We start from the raw sequence: 14407 nt of genomic DNA, 5'->3' as shown, positions 1-14407 counted from the left end.
GGGATGAAGTTATCGTTCACCTGGCAGAAGCCTGTTGTGCATTAAACTAAAGGGCTGGAGTAAGGAAGACTAAGGACAGAGGGCTGAGTAAGACATTCCTGCAAGATGAAGCATACCTGGAGTAGAGGTGTGGCCGCTGGAATGGGGAGCACAGAGAAGCTTCGACAGATTAACTGGTAGACCAGGAAGTCTGGATTGGAGGGGAAAGGCACAGAGGTTACCGAGTGCTCAAAATTTGCCTGGAGATGCTTCTAGTGTAATAAATGGGAAAGTGGGTAGGATGAGCTCCCAGCAGGACCCGGTAATAATTGGGGTTTATTCGCTTTGGTGTATGGTGGGGAGTGGGGGAGACATTTGATGAGAGGAAGGGAGAAAAGACATTCAGATAAAACACCCGTGGGCCACGTGGACACGTACGTGAGCACCTCGCAGGGACAGTTGAAATTCTAAGAGTAGATAAGAAGGGCAGTGTTGCCCGGACAAGTTCCCGCAGGAAAGCCTGGTTGAGAAGCTCCTTCCTTTCGCCAGGACACGGAGGCCTTTCCAAACAAGGGTTGGCTCAGCTCCATTCTCACGTTCACTCTGCAAAACACCTTCCACTCTGGGAAAATGAGTCACAGAAGAGGCCGCAGTAGATCCTGTCCACACACGGTCAGCCCAGTTGCGGTCCCCTCACCCCATTTACGTGCACCACCACCGTTCATCTTGAAACAAATGTGTGGTGTGTATAATTATTCCCGTTTTACGGGTGAGGAATCTGAGGCTTGCAGAAGCAAAGGGGTTGTTCTCAACACCGCGTAGGTGGGAGAGGAAGGCAATGACCATTCTAAATCTAGTGCTTTCTGCAAACAGCTCCTGTGAGAAGGGGCCCGGCACATAGGCTCCTCTAAACCCCTGGTGTCTTTGCAGTTCCGTAAAACTCCATTTGACCAAACCCCACATATTTCTAGAAGAAGGAGGAAGTGCAGAGGGAATGACAGTGCTCCCCTGAGCAGCCAGGGGACCCATCATCACCGTGGAGCATTGACTCAGGGGGGAAGGGCCAGGCGGCCATGGCAGAGAGTCATCTGGCGACAGGAAAGGATGAACTGGGTTTATTCTGAGTCACCGCACCCTCCCTCCACACACACACACAAGTACACACACACACACAGACATACACATACACAGTTATCAGCCGTGGTCCCCAGGAGCATGACCCAGCCAGTGCCATGATTAGTTTTCACAATTTTAACAAACAGGAAACAACTTTCACATTTTTGTCCAGAAAAAACATTACAGATAAGACTTGGCAATCTGCTTTTAAATGCATGAGCAGACTCAAGAATTGGGGGAGAAAGAGGAAGTCAGATGAACTGGGAGCCCACAGGCTACATGTGGTTGTCTATGGGGATGTTTCTAGCTGTTGTGTATGTGAGGGTGAAGTTGGAGGTGTGCTCTTTTTTAAAATATTTATTTATTTATTTATTATTTTGGCTGTGCCAGGTCTTTCGTGCGGCATGCGGGATCTAGTTCCCTGACCAGGGATGGAACCCAGTCCCCCTGCATTGGGAGTGCATAGTCTTTACTCACTGGACTACCAGGGAAGTCCCTGGAGGTGTACTCTTACAATTAAAAAAATTTAGATTTAATTTAACTTAGATAATGTTGGGAGACTAAACGTGCTACTTGGATCTTAAGATCATGAAGACATAAAGCACATTTTCAAAATTTATTTATTATTTATTTAAATTGAAGTATAGTTGATTTACAATGTTGTGTTAATTTCTGTTGTACAAGCAAAATGATTACGTTATACATATATACACATTCTTTTTAAAAAACATTATGCCTTATCAGAAAATATTCTGACTGTAGTTCCCTGTGCTATACAGTAGGATCTTGTTGTTTATCCGTCCTTTATATAATGTTTCCAACTCCTGAGATATGAAGCCCTAAAGAGACCTTGACAGGTCATGTGTTTTTATGATACCAATCAAATTCTTATGGGTTTTAAAAACTGTACTGATAGCCACATAAGAGAATAGAAAATGAGAGCCTGTGACAATTGACATTGATTGTTTGTTTTCATTTTTTAAAAGAAGGCATTAATACTATAGAACATGAAACTTCTTACCATTAATAAGTCATTGGAAATTGTGAATTAACTTAATTGTTCATTATGTGAATACTTTGGAAGAGTTGCATAAAATATCTAGCCCCTGGGCTACTCTGCACAGTCAAAATAACAATGAAATAAAGTTAAAGAGGAAAAAAGTAAGTCAACCTTATTCAACACACACTTGAAAGCTGCACAGACCCCTTCGAAAGTGTTCAAAATAACCTGCCATTTCAAGCACATGGTAATTAAGGGAAAAACACAATTTGTATTCTATTCCCAGGTATGTAAATCTGGATTTTCTTTGGATTTTTGTAGTTACCTTATGAGGTAAAGGGACATGTGTCTAGGAGTTGGGAAATAAATGAGGATTATAGGAAGCTCAAATGATTTTATGGAAAGCTTTCTGATTAAAAAACATCAACCTTAAAAATACACTGAAGATTATAATAAACTGACCAGATTAACACCAATGCAATACCCTCTGTTTGCCCCTTCCTGAGGCCGAGCGCTGCGTTTATGTGTGTGATGGATTGCACGAGGGCTCTCAGCACCAGATGATGACATACAGCACCAGGCAGGAGGACACCACGGGACCATGGGTGGACTTTTGAGAGAAGTTGGACTGTCAGTAACAAATAGACACAGGATACAACACTCAGAACACAGAGACTCACAGTAAGGATTTCCCACAGGCGCAGACTCCCATGTGTGCTGTGGAGAAGCCAGGATTGGAACACAGCGCTGTCCAAGGTCCACACCAGCCATGCGTGATGTGCTTGGTGCTGGCGCCCTCAGAGATCTGTGTCCACGGAGGCTGTGGAACAGTGGCAGGCCCGTACCTGAAAGCACCTTCTCATCAACCACAAAGGAGGTTGTGAAGAGGTAAATTGGAAGGACAGCTAACGGAGTCATCAGACTGTGTTTCCTTATTGTATTTTCCCCCCTTTGATTTGAGAACAAAGAAAACAAGGCAGTCAGCTACTGCATTCCTTTATAGCAACTATTCGAAGCAGAAGTTTCCTGAAAGCACCTTCAACCTTTCTCAGTGCTTGTTTTCTAAACCACGATTCAGCCAGTTGGGTGGATAGGGGGTGGGACCAGGGAGTGCTGTGGTGGGGATGGTTTATGGGAAGCCTGAGAGGGAGGAAGGGGAATATGAGATGTCTCTGAGACCAGCTCCAGGACAATGGCTTGTGGTCCTCAGGGCAGCAGGGCCCTGGTCTTCGGTTCCCTGATGGGACTCAGATGTGAGTCTAGGGACCTGGGGATAGGAAACCCTTATCATAGGCACTCCAGCTCTGGCAGGAGCTCCAGGCAAGCAAGGTTAAGACAGACAGAGCCAGCTGCCCTCAGGGCCCCATGGGCTGAGCAAGACCACACTCCCTTTGACCACCTAGGACCACATGCTGGGCAGGCCATCCTTCCCTTCAAGTCCTAGTGGGAGTGTGGGCCCTGAGCTTTCCCAGGAATCTGAGATGGGAGACAGTCCCAGGAATACCTGGAAAGAATTTCCTTCCATCTAGATAATATAAATTCAGAAATAGATTTTTCTATGTGAAAAACAATGAGCCAAAAAGTTTGAGTGAACTTATACATACACACACAAATATATATATATATATATATATATATATATATGCACATATATATACATATACATATGCATACAGTATACATATACACATCATATACATATGCATATAAATAAATAAATGTGCATGTGTGTAGTAAAATACACAAGTCTTAATCGTACAACTTAATGGGTTTTATACAGCATCCAAATCAAGAGCTACAACTTTACTGAGATCTCGGGAGAATTTCCCGCTAATAAAACACTGTAAACCCCCCCGCCCCAGGTATCCTGATTCTGACTCTTCACCCTGGGAACTTCATAGAAATGTTCCCATACAATGTATATTTCTTTGTGTTCATGTTTTGGCCAATGTCTGTTTTTTCTGATAGCAGTGGTTCATTGTCTTTGTATTTATTGTATACATATGACAAAATGTATTAATTTACCCTATTGTTGGTGAACGTAGTGTTGTTTCCATGTTGGGTTGTTATACGTACAGTTAAGGGGTGAAGGATATGATTATTTCACACTTTGGTGCACACGTATACTCATTTCTCTTGGGTGTGTCTAGGAGTGTGTTCTGTGGTAGGTACACATTTATCTTGGGTTGGCACAGCCAAACCAAATTTGTTGTGCAATTTACACTCCAACCAAGATTGTACAAGAGTGCCAGGTGCAGCCCATTCTTGGCCTTCATTTTATTTTAGTCATTCTGGTGGGTGTGGATCTGTGAGTACCACACTGTGGTTTAATTTGCGTATCACTGATAGGTAATTACATTGAGCTTTTCATAGCTTATTTGCCATGGAATATTCTCTTTTGTGTATTGACAGCTGTTCATTCTTGTGTCAATTAAATAAATTGGTAGTTGTTTTTGGCAGTTGATTTCCAGGTGGTTTTATATATTCTGGATAAGAATCTTTTGCTGTATTTCAAATGCCTTATCCTGGTCTGCGGCTTGCCTTTTCATTCTTCTTAATGGAGTGTTTGATGAACAGAAGTTTTTTGTTTTAATGAAGTTTGAATTATCAGTATTTTATTATTGTTTGTGTTTGTGCATTTATATGTGTCTTGTGTAAGAAGCCTCTACCTGCCCCAAGGACACGAAGGTTATATCTTATGTTTTCTTCATGAGGTTTTAATATTTTACCCTTACAATTTGTTCTATCATTTTTATAAAATTATGTTGTATGTTGTGCCAGAAAGGGGTCAGCATTCATTTTTCCCCTCATGGATATACAGTAGCTTCAGCACTGTTTAGTGAAGAGGGTATCCCTTCCCCAGTGAAATGCATTGGTGCCTTTCTCGCAAATCAGTTGATTTGCATATGTGTGTGCTATTTCTATAATCTCTGCTCTGTGCTAATGATCTATTTGTCTACCCCTTGGCAATATCTCTCTCTTGATTTCTGTAGCTTCATAATAGGTGCTAATCTCTGTTAGTATAAATTCACTAGCATTTTTGTTCTTTCAGGTTGTATTGTACTTGAGATCCTTTACATTTTTATATAAATTTTAGAATCAGTTTGTCAATTTGCTCAATCATTCCTGCTGAGATTTTGATTGTGATTGTATTGAACGTATTGAATTTTGTTATTTTAGGAAGAATTGACATCTGAATACGACTGAGACTTCTAATCCAAGATCATGCACTATCTCTCATTTTTTTTAATATTCTTTAGTTTCTCATCAATATTTTGTATTTTATACACATAGAGGTCTTGCAATATTTTGTTAGGTTTATTCCTAAACATTTGATTATTTTTTTAATATTTTAATTTCCAGTTGTTTGTTACTAGTACAATTGGGTTTTGGATATGAACTTTGTAGCCAGCAAACCTGCTAAAATTCACATTCTAATTTCAATTGTTTATTTGCACATCCTTTGGTATTTTCTATATATACAATTGAGCCACCTATAAAAATGACACTTTTGTTTCTTGCTTCCCATCTTTTTACATTTTAATTTCATTTCCTTTCATTATTGATCTGGTTGGGATCTCCAGTATCATGTGGAATATGAGGGTGATAGTGGACATAATTGTCTTTTACTGGACCTCAGAGAAAAAGTGTTTAATAATTTACCATTAGGGATTATGTTACTTATTGATGTTTTATAGATTCTTCTTATGAGGTTGAGGAAGTTCCATTCTATTCTGAGGTTGAGGAAGTTCCATTCTATTTTAAATTTGGTGAGATATTTTCATTTTACTTAATTTCATTTCATTGCATTTTTTTTTGTGAATGGGTGTTTAATTCTCTCTAATAGCTTTTTGCATATATTCAGTTGAACAGATGCTTTTTGCTTTCCCCTTTTTGCTAACAAGACCAATTTCATTGTTTGATGTTCAAATGTTAAACCAACCTTGCATTCTTAGAATAAACTTCTTTTGGTCATAATGCATTATTCATTATATCATTGAATTCAATTTGCTTATATATTTTTTAGCATTATTATATCTGTGCTCATGAGAGACACTGGCTTCTAATTTTCTTTTCCTATAGTGTCTTTGACAAGTTTTAGTGTCAGGCTTATGCTGGCCTCACAAAAGAAGTTGCAAAGTGTTTTCTCTTTATTTTCCAAACAAATTTGTATAAATGTGATATTATTTCCTTCTTAATAAGTAGAAGAATTTTGCAGTAAGAACATCTGGCCCTATAGAATTTTTTATGGGAATTTTGAAATTATGTTGTCAGTCAAAAAATAGAGGATTTTTCTTTCTAATTTTTGTTTTTATTTTGGTAAATTATGGTTTATTTATTTATTCATTTATTTTCTTCAATTTTTATTGACATATAGTTGACATATAGCACTGTATAGGTTTAAGGTGTACAGCATAATGATTGGACTTACATAAATCATGAAAGACTATCACAATAATCTTAGTGAACATTCATCATCTCATATAGATATGAAATTAAAGTAATAGAAAAAAAGTTTCCCTTTTTAGGAGAACTCTTAGGATTTACCCTCTTAATAATATTCATGTATAGCATACAGCAGTGTTAGTTATAATCTACCATGTTGTACATGACATGCCAAGTACTTATTTATCTTAAGACTGGAAGTGTATACCTGTTGAGTGCCCTCATCTAATTCCTCCTCCCACCAGCCCTTACCTCTGGCAACCACAAATTCAATTTCTTTTCCTATGCATTTGTTTATTCACTTTTGACATATAATTGACCTACAATGCTGTGTTAGTTCCTGTTATGTAACATAGTGATTTGATATTTCTATACACTTCAAAATGATCTCCATGCTAAGTCTAGTTACAATATGTCACCATAGAAAGATACTCCTTAGTTATTGACTGTATTCCCCACACTGTACATTTTATACTCCTGACTCATTTATTTTGCAAATGGAAGTCTGTACCTCTTAATCTCTCTCATCCATCATTTCCTCCCCCTCCCCCTTCCCCTCTGGCAACCACCTGTTTGTTTTCCATTTCTATAACTCTGTTTCTGCTTTTTGTTGTTTGTTCATTTGTTTTGTTTTTTAGGTCCCACAGTAAGCAAAATCATACAGTACTTTTTTTTTTTTTTCTCAAACTTACTTCACTTAGCATAATACCCTCAAGGTCATGTTGTCACTAATGGCAAAATTTCATTCGTTTTTATGGCTGAGTGAATTCCATTGTATATATGTACCACATCTTCTTTATCCATTCATCTGTTGATGGACATTTAGGTTGCTTTCATATCTTGGCTATTGTAAATAATGCTGCCATGAACATAGGGGTGCATATAAGTTTTCTAATTAGTGTTTTTGTTTTCTTCAGATAAATACCCAGGAGTAGAATTGCTGGGTAATGTGGTAGTTCTATTTTTAATTTTTTGAGGAATTTTTTGGGGTAAGTTATGTTTTTTTTTAAAGGAATTTCTTCATTTCCTCCAAGTTGTCCAATATATTGGCATAAATTGTTTCATAATATCCTATTATTATTATTATTATTACATTTTTCTAGTATCTAGGAAATCTGTAATGGTACTTCCTTTTTCATTCCTGATACTTCTAACTTGGTTTTTCTCCTTTGAAAAAATTATGGTATTATGGGTTATTGACTTATTCATTTTTTTTTCAAACAGCCACCTTTAGGTTTTGTTGATTTACTCTGTTATATGCCAGTTTTCCATTTCATTGACTTTTGCTTGTATCTTTCATTTAATTATCTAAATAATTCTAGATTTATTAGTTGGTAGCTTACATCAATAATTTTATACATGTAATCTTTTCTTATATATGCATTTGAAACTATCAATTTCTAAGTGCCAGTTTAGCACATCCAAAAAGTTTTGCTAATGTACATATATCAATTCAAAATATTTTTAGTTTTTCCATTGTGATTTCTTCTTTGATCCATACATTACTTATAAAAGTGTTGCTTAATTTATAAATAGTTGTGGACTTTTTTGTTATATTTTAGTTATTGATTTCTAGTTTATTTCCACTGTTTTCAAACAGCCTAACTTGATACTTTCAGTCCTTTGTAAGGTGTTGACCCTTGCTTTATGGCCCAGAATGTTCTCTGTTTTGGAAAATTTCCCATGTGTACTTAAAAAGAAAGTCTCCCTGCAATTGTTAAGCTTAGAGAGGATACTAGCCAGGCCAAGTCATTTTCTTGGGTTGTATAAACCTCCTTTGTACTGATTTTTTGATGTTGCTGTATCAATCAGTGAGAAAGGTGTTAAAATCTCCAAATCAAAGTGGTGTATTTGTCTCTTTCTCTGTTTAGTTCTGTCAATTGTTATGTTAAATAATTTGAAGGTATGCAGAAATGAGGAATTTAAGGTTATTGTGTGTTTTTCTTGGCCTGACCTATTATCACCTGGAAATATGCCTATTTTTCTCTAGTAAAATTTTGTTTCATAAAATTTCCTTTGTCTATTTTTAGTGATCCTGCATCAATTTACTTTCTAATATATAAGATATGTCTTTCTCCGTTTTCAATGTCAACATAACTGTGTTATTATATTTAAAGTGCATTTTTTAATGAAGAACATATATCTGCATCTTGTTTCTTTTATTAAAACTATTTTTTTTATTAGTTTCTGCTTTATAACAAAGTGAATCAGTCATACATATACATCTGTTCCCACATCCCTTCCCTCATGCATCTCCCTCCCTCCCACCCTCCCCATCCCACCTCTCCAGGCGGTCACAAAAAACTATTTTTTTTCTGGGCTTCCCTGGTGGTGCAGTGGTTGAAAGTCCGCCTGCTGATGCGAGGGACACGGGTTTGTTCCCTGGTCCAGGAGGATCCCACATGCCGCGAAGCATCTGGGTCTGTGAGCCATGGCCTCTGAGCCTGCACGTCCAGAGCCTGTGTTCTGCAGTGGGAGAGACCACAACAGTGAGAGGCCCGCGTACTGCAAAAAAAAAAACAAACTATTTTTTTTCTTTTAAATAGGATCTAGTACATTTATATTAAAAATAATTATTGACATATTTGGACCTAAATCTACCATCTCATCATTTATTTATAATTTTCCTGTTTGTTCCTTTATTCCTCTTATTTTTCTTCTTTTGCATTTAATCAAATATTACTTCTCCATTTATTCTCCTCTATTACATATTATGTAACACAGTCTTATATTACTTTTTGTATTTCAATATGCATCCTTAAGTTAGTTTTTGTTTTTAAAACATCCTAAATAATATGACAAACTTTCAACAGTTTACCATCATGTATCAATGTCCTCCTTTTTAAAAAATCTCTTACCATATATTTTTACTTTTATATATATATCAACCACCCACAAAATATTTTTATTTCTGTATAAAACACTCAACATTCTTTTATATGTACCCACACTTTGTCTTTTCCAGTCCACTTTGTTCCTTCTGTGCTCCCACCTAGAATCATTTTCTATAGCTGGAACTTTTTTCTTTCTTTTTCTTTTATTCTTCTTTAGTTTTTACTATAGTTTAGGTCTGCTGACAATGAATTTACTCAATGCTTACCTAAATGCATGTTATTTCACATTTTTACTTAAGTCAGCTTTATTTAGGAATAAAATAAGTTCAAAAAAATTCACCAGTTTTAAGTGAAATCATGGTGTAGAACTTTTCCATTGCCCCCTGAAATTCCCTTGTGCCTGTTTTCAGTTTATCCCTTTCTTTTTCTTCCAGCCCTTGATAACCACTGATCTACTTTTGTCAGTATAGTTTTGTGTAGAATTTCATATAGTCTCTCTCTTGAGCATAAAACATTTGACATTCATCTATGTTGCTTGTATTACAGTACTCTGGTCTCTTTATTGATGACTGGTATTTTGATGTATGGGTTTACCTCACTTTGTTTGTCTGTTCACAAGCTAAATTACATTTGAGTTGTTTTAAATTTGGGGGCTTTAAGAATAAAGTTGTTATGAATATTCATGATAAATTCTTCGTTGTCATATGCTTTTATTTTTCTTAGATGAATACCTAAAAGTGGAATTGTTTGGTCATTGGATAGATGTTATATTAAGTTTTCTAAAAAAATAAAGAAAAAAATAGTTTCCCAAGCGGATATACAATTTTATATCTCCAGCAGAAAGTTATGGAAATTATAGCTGCTCTTCCTTCTCACCAATTATTTGTGTCAGTCTTTTTAATTTAGCCATTAATTTAGCAAAAAGGAGAAGTAACTTGTTATGGTTTTCATAGGCTTTTATCTAATGATTAATGATACTGAATATCTTTTCATGTGAGTCCTTTTTCTTTTTCTTTTGCAGTACAGAGAACTCTTACTGTTGTGGCCTCTCCCATTGCGGAGCACAGGCTCCAGACACGCAGGCTCAGCGGCCATGGCTCACGGGCCTTGCTGATCTGCGGCATGTGGGATCTTCCTGGACCGGGACATGAACCCGTGTCCCCTGCATCGGCAGGCGGACTCTCAACCACTATGCCACCAGGGAAGCCCTCATGTGATTACTTTTAATTCCCATATCTTTTTTGATGGCGTATCTATTCAAAATTTTTGTCCTTTAAAATTTAGATTATTTGTCTTATTATTATTTTAATGTAAGAGATTTTTAAAGTATTCTGAATATAATTCCTTTATCAGTTATCAATTTTGCAATTTCTTTTACTAGTTTTTGCTTTCCCTTTTCCTTTACTTAAAAGTCTCTTTGTAAGGGCTTCCCTGGTGGTGCAGTGGTTGAGAGTCCACCTGCCGATGCAGGGGACACGGGTTCGTGCCCCAGTCTGGGAAGATCCCACATGCTGCGGAGCGGCTGGGCCCATGAGCCATGGCTGCTGAGCCTGCGCGTCTGGAGCCTGTGCTCCACAATGGGAGAGGCCACAACAGTGAGAGGCCCGTGTACTGCAAAAAAAAAAAAAAGTGTCTTTGTAAAAGCAAAAATGTTTTAATTTTGATTAAGTCCAATCCATTGATTTTTTTCATTTATGGTTTATGTTTGTCAAACCCAAAGTCATAAAGATTTTTTTTTCTATGTTTTCTTCTAGAACTTCTATTGTTTAGCTTTTACAGTTAGGTACATTATTTATTCCTAATTAATTTTGTGAATGTTATGGGGAGATGATGTTTATTTTTTTCTGACATAATTATCCAGTTTTTCTAAAACCATCTATTTAAAAAAGTATCATTTCTCTGCTGAATTACTTTGATATCTTTATCAAAAACTGATCAGATATATGTAGATATACTTCTAAACTCTTTATTATGTTTCATTAATTTATGTCTCTTTATGTCAGTACTGCACTGTCTTAATTACTTACTTTAAAATAATGCTTGAAATTATGTATAATAAGTCCTACAATTTTTTTTTCTTACTTTCACATTTTGATTTGGCTATTCTATATCCTTTGCTTGCTACATAAATTTTAAAATCCTCTTGTTGATTTCTACTAAAAGTTTGCTGGGATTTTGATTGGGATTACAATTAACATATAAATCAATATATTAAGAATGAATATATTAACAATATTGAATCTTGCATTTATGTTGTTAAATTCTCCTTATGTACTTCATATTTTTATGTTATTGTAAATGGTACTTTTAAAACTTTTAATTTCTAATTTTTCTTTCCAATTTGTGTGCCTTTATTTCTTTTTCTTGCCTTGTTGCGTTGGCTAGAATCATCAGTATAATACTAAATAAGACAGGATGAGAGCAAATATTTTTGTCTTGTTTCACCTAAAGGTGAAAATCATTATGTTTTGCTGTGAAGTATGGTGTTTGTTGTAGGTTTTCATAGATGCCTTTATGGGCTGAGGAAGTTCCCCTCTATCCCTAGATCCCTGGAAGATTTCATTAGTATGAGGAAGTCCTCTTTTGTTTCTATTTCCTAAGAGCTTCTTAAAAAAAAATCATAACTGGATGTTGAATTTTGTCAACTTATGTTCTGCATCTATTGAGGTGATCATATGGTTTTAGTTATTTTAGTTTGCTATATAGTCAGTTACATTAATAGATGTACAAATGTTAAAACAACATGGCCTCCCTGAAATGAGTCCCTCTTGGTTATTATCTTTTTAATATACTTCTGGAATCAATTAGCCAAAAGCTTTATTAAATTTTTTTTTGTGGCTTTATGTTCTTGTTATGCCTTTGCCTGGTTTGGACAACATTGTCATACTAGCTTCATAGAATGAGTTTGGAAATATTTATACCTGTTTTATTTTCTGAAAGTGTTTGAGTGGGATCAGTATTATTTTTTCCCTTCAACATTTGATGTAATTCACTACTATAGCCACCAGAACATGGATTTTCTTTATGGGAAGGTTTTAAATACACATTCAATTTATTTAATCATTATAGGGCTATCCATATAATCTGTTTCTTTTTAGTGAACTTAGGTATTTTATGTTGTTCAAGAAATTTTTCCATTTCTTGTTAGTTGTCAAATTTATAGGCAAAAATTTGTTCCTAGTGTTCCTTAATATTCTTTTATTTTTCTGTTGGATCTATAATGATGTCTTCTCTTTCATTTCTGATGTTGGTGATTTGTAACATCATTTTTTTCCCTTTCAGGTTTGCCTAATGTTTATCAAAATTTTGTTGGTTTTCAAAGAATTAAATTTGATTCCATTGAGGTTTTTAAAAATTTATTTATGTTTTCTACTTCATTGATTTCTGCTCTTATTTTTAGTATTTTATTTCTTCTGCTTACTTTGGGTTTATTTGCTCTTTTTTTTTCCTCCAAGATCTTTAGGGTGGAAGGTGAGGTAATTCATTTTAGACATTTTTTATTATCTAATATAAGCATTTGATTGCATAAAATTATCTCTATTCGTTGTTTTAGCCGTGTTCCACAAATCTGATATCTTGTTTTTTCATTTTTATTCATTTTAAAAATTTTCTAATTTCTCTTATGATTTTTTCTTTGACCCATCTTTATATCATTGTGTTGTTTAATTTCCAAATATTTGTGTATTTTTTCAAATATCTTTCTGTTATTTATTTCCAGTTTAATAGCACTATGATCAGACAACCTACTTGGCTTCATTTCAGTCTTCTTAAATTTAGAGGTTTATTTGTTTTTTTCCTTAGAATATGACTTATCTTGGTCAGTGTAAAATGGACACTTGAAAAGAATATACATTCTGCTATTTCTTGGTGAAGTATGCTATAAATATCAATTAGATCAAGTTGATTGATACTTGAATACTTACACCCTCATGCTGTTTTTGTCACAAATTTTAATTCTACATATTCTATAAACCCCACAATGCAGTGTTTTCTGGGGGAAAACACTGGACTACCAGTCCAGTGGTAATAAATGGACTACCAATTATCTTTAAAATATACTAAAATATAATAATGACTGCCATATACATTTATCTATATGGTCATCATTTCTGGTGCTCTTTATAGTTTACATTAATTCATATCTCTATCTGGAACCATTTCCCTTCTGCCTGAATAAATCATTTTAATTCTTTTTATTGTGCATGTCTACTGTTTATAAACTCTCCCAGCTTCTGCTTATTTAATTAATCTTAATTACTCTTTTTTTTAAATTAGTTTCTGCTTTATAACAAAGTGAATCAGTCATACATACACATCTGTTCCCACATCCCTTCCCTCTTGCGTCTCCCTCCCTCCCACCCTCCCCATCCCACCCCTCCAGGTGGTCACAAAGCACCGAGCCGATCTCCCTGTGCTATGCGGCTGCTTCCCACTATCTATCTACCTTACGTTTGGTACTGTATATATGTCCATGCCTCTCTTTCGCTTTATCACAGCTTACCCTTCCCCCTCCCCATATCCTCAAGTCCATTCTCAAGTAGGTCTGTGTCTTTATTCCTGTTTTACCCCTATGTTCTTCATGACATTTTTTTTCTTAAATTCCATATATATGTGTTAGCATATGGTATTTGTCTTTCTCTTTCTGACTTACTTCACTCTGTATGACAGACTCTAGGTCTATCCACCTCATTACAAATAGCTCAGTTTCGTTTCTTTTTATGGCTGAGTAATATTCCATTGTATATATGTGCCACATCTTCTTTATCCATTCATCCGATGATGAACACTTAGGTTGTTTCCATCTCTGGGCTATTGTGAGTAGAGCTGCTATGAACATTTTGGTACATGTCTCCTTCTGAATTATGGTTTTATTTATTGAAGATATTTGTGCTAGCTAATGAATTTTCAGTTGACTGCCTTTTTTTTTTCCTTTGAGTTCCAAAAGATATCCTTACTGTCTCTGACACATGCTGGGTTTTTTTTAGTTTGTTTGTTTTGTTTTTGTTTTTTAACAAAATCTGCTGTTTTCCTT

This window comes from Mesoplodon bidens (assembly GCF_964165515.1).
Source record: "Mesoplodon bidens genome assembly, chromosome: 4".
In the NCBI taxonomy this organism is placed as follows: Eukaryota; Metazoa; Chordata; class Mammalia; order Artiodactyla; family Ziphiidae; genus Mesoplodon; species Mesoplodon bidens.
The sequence above is the reverse complement of the archived record's forward strand: the minus strand, read 5'-3'. Positions refer to the sequence as shown.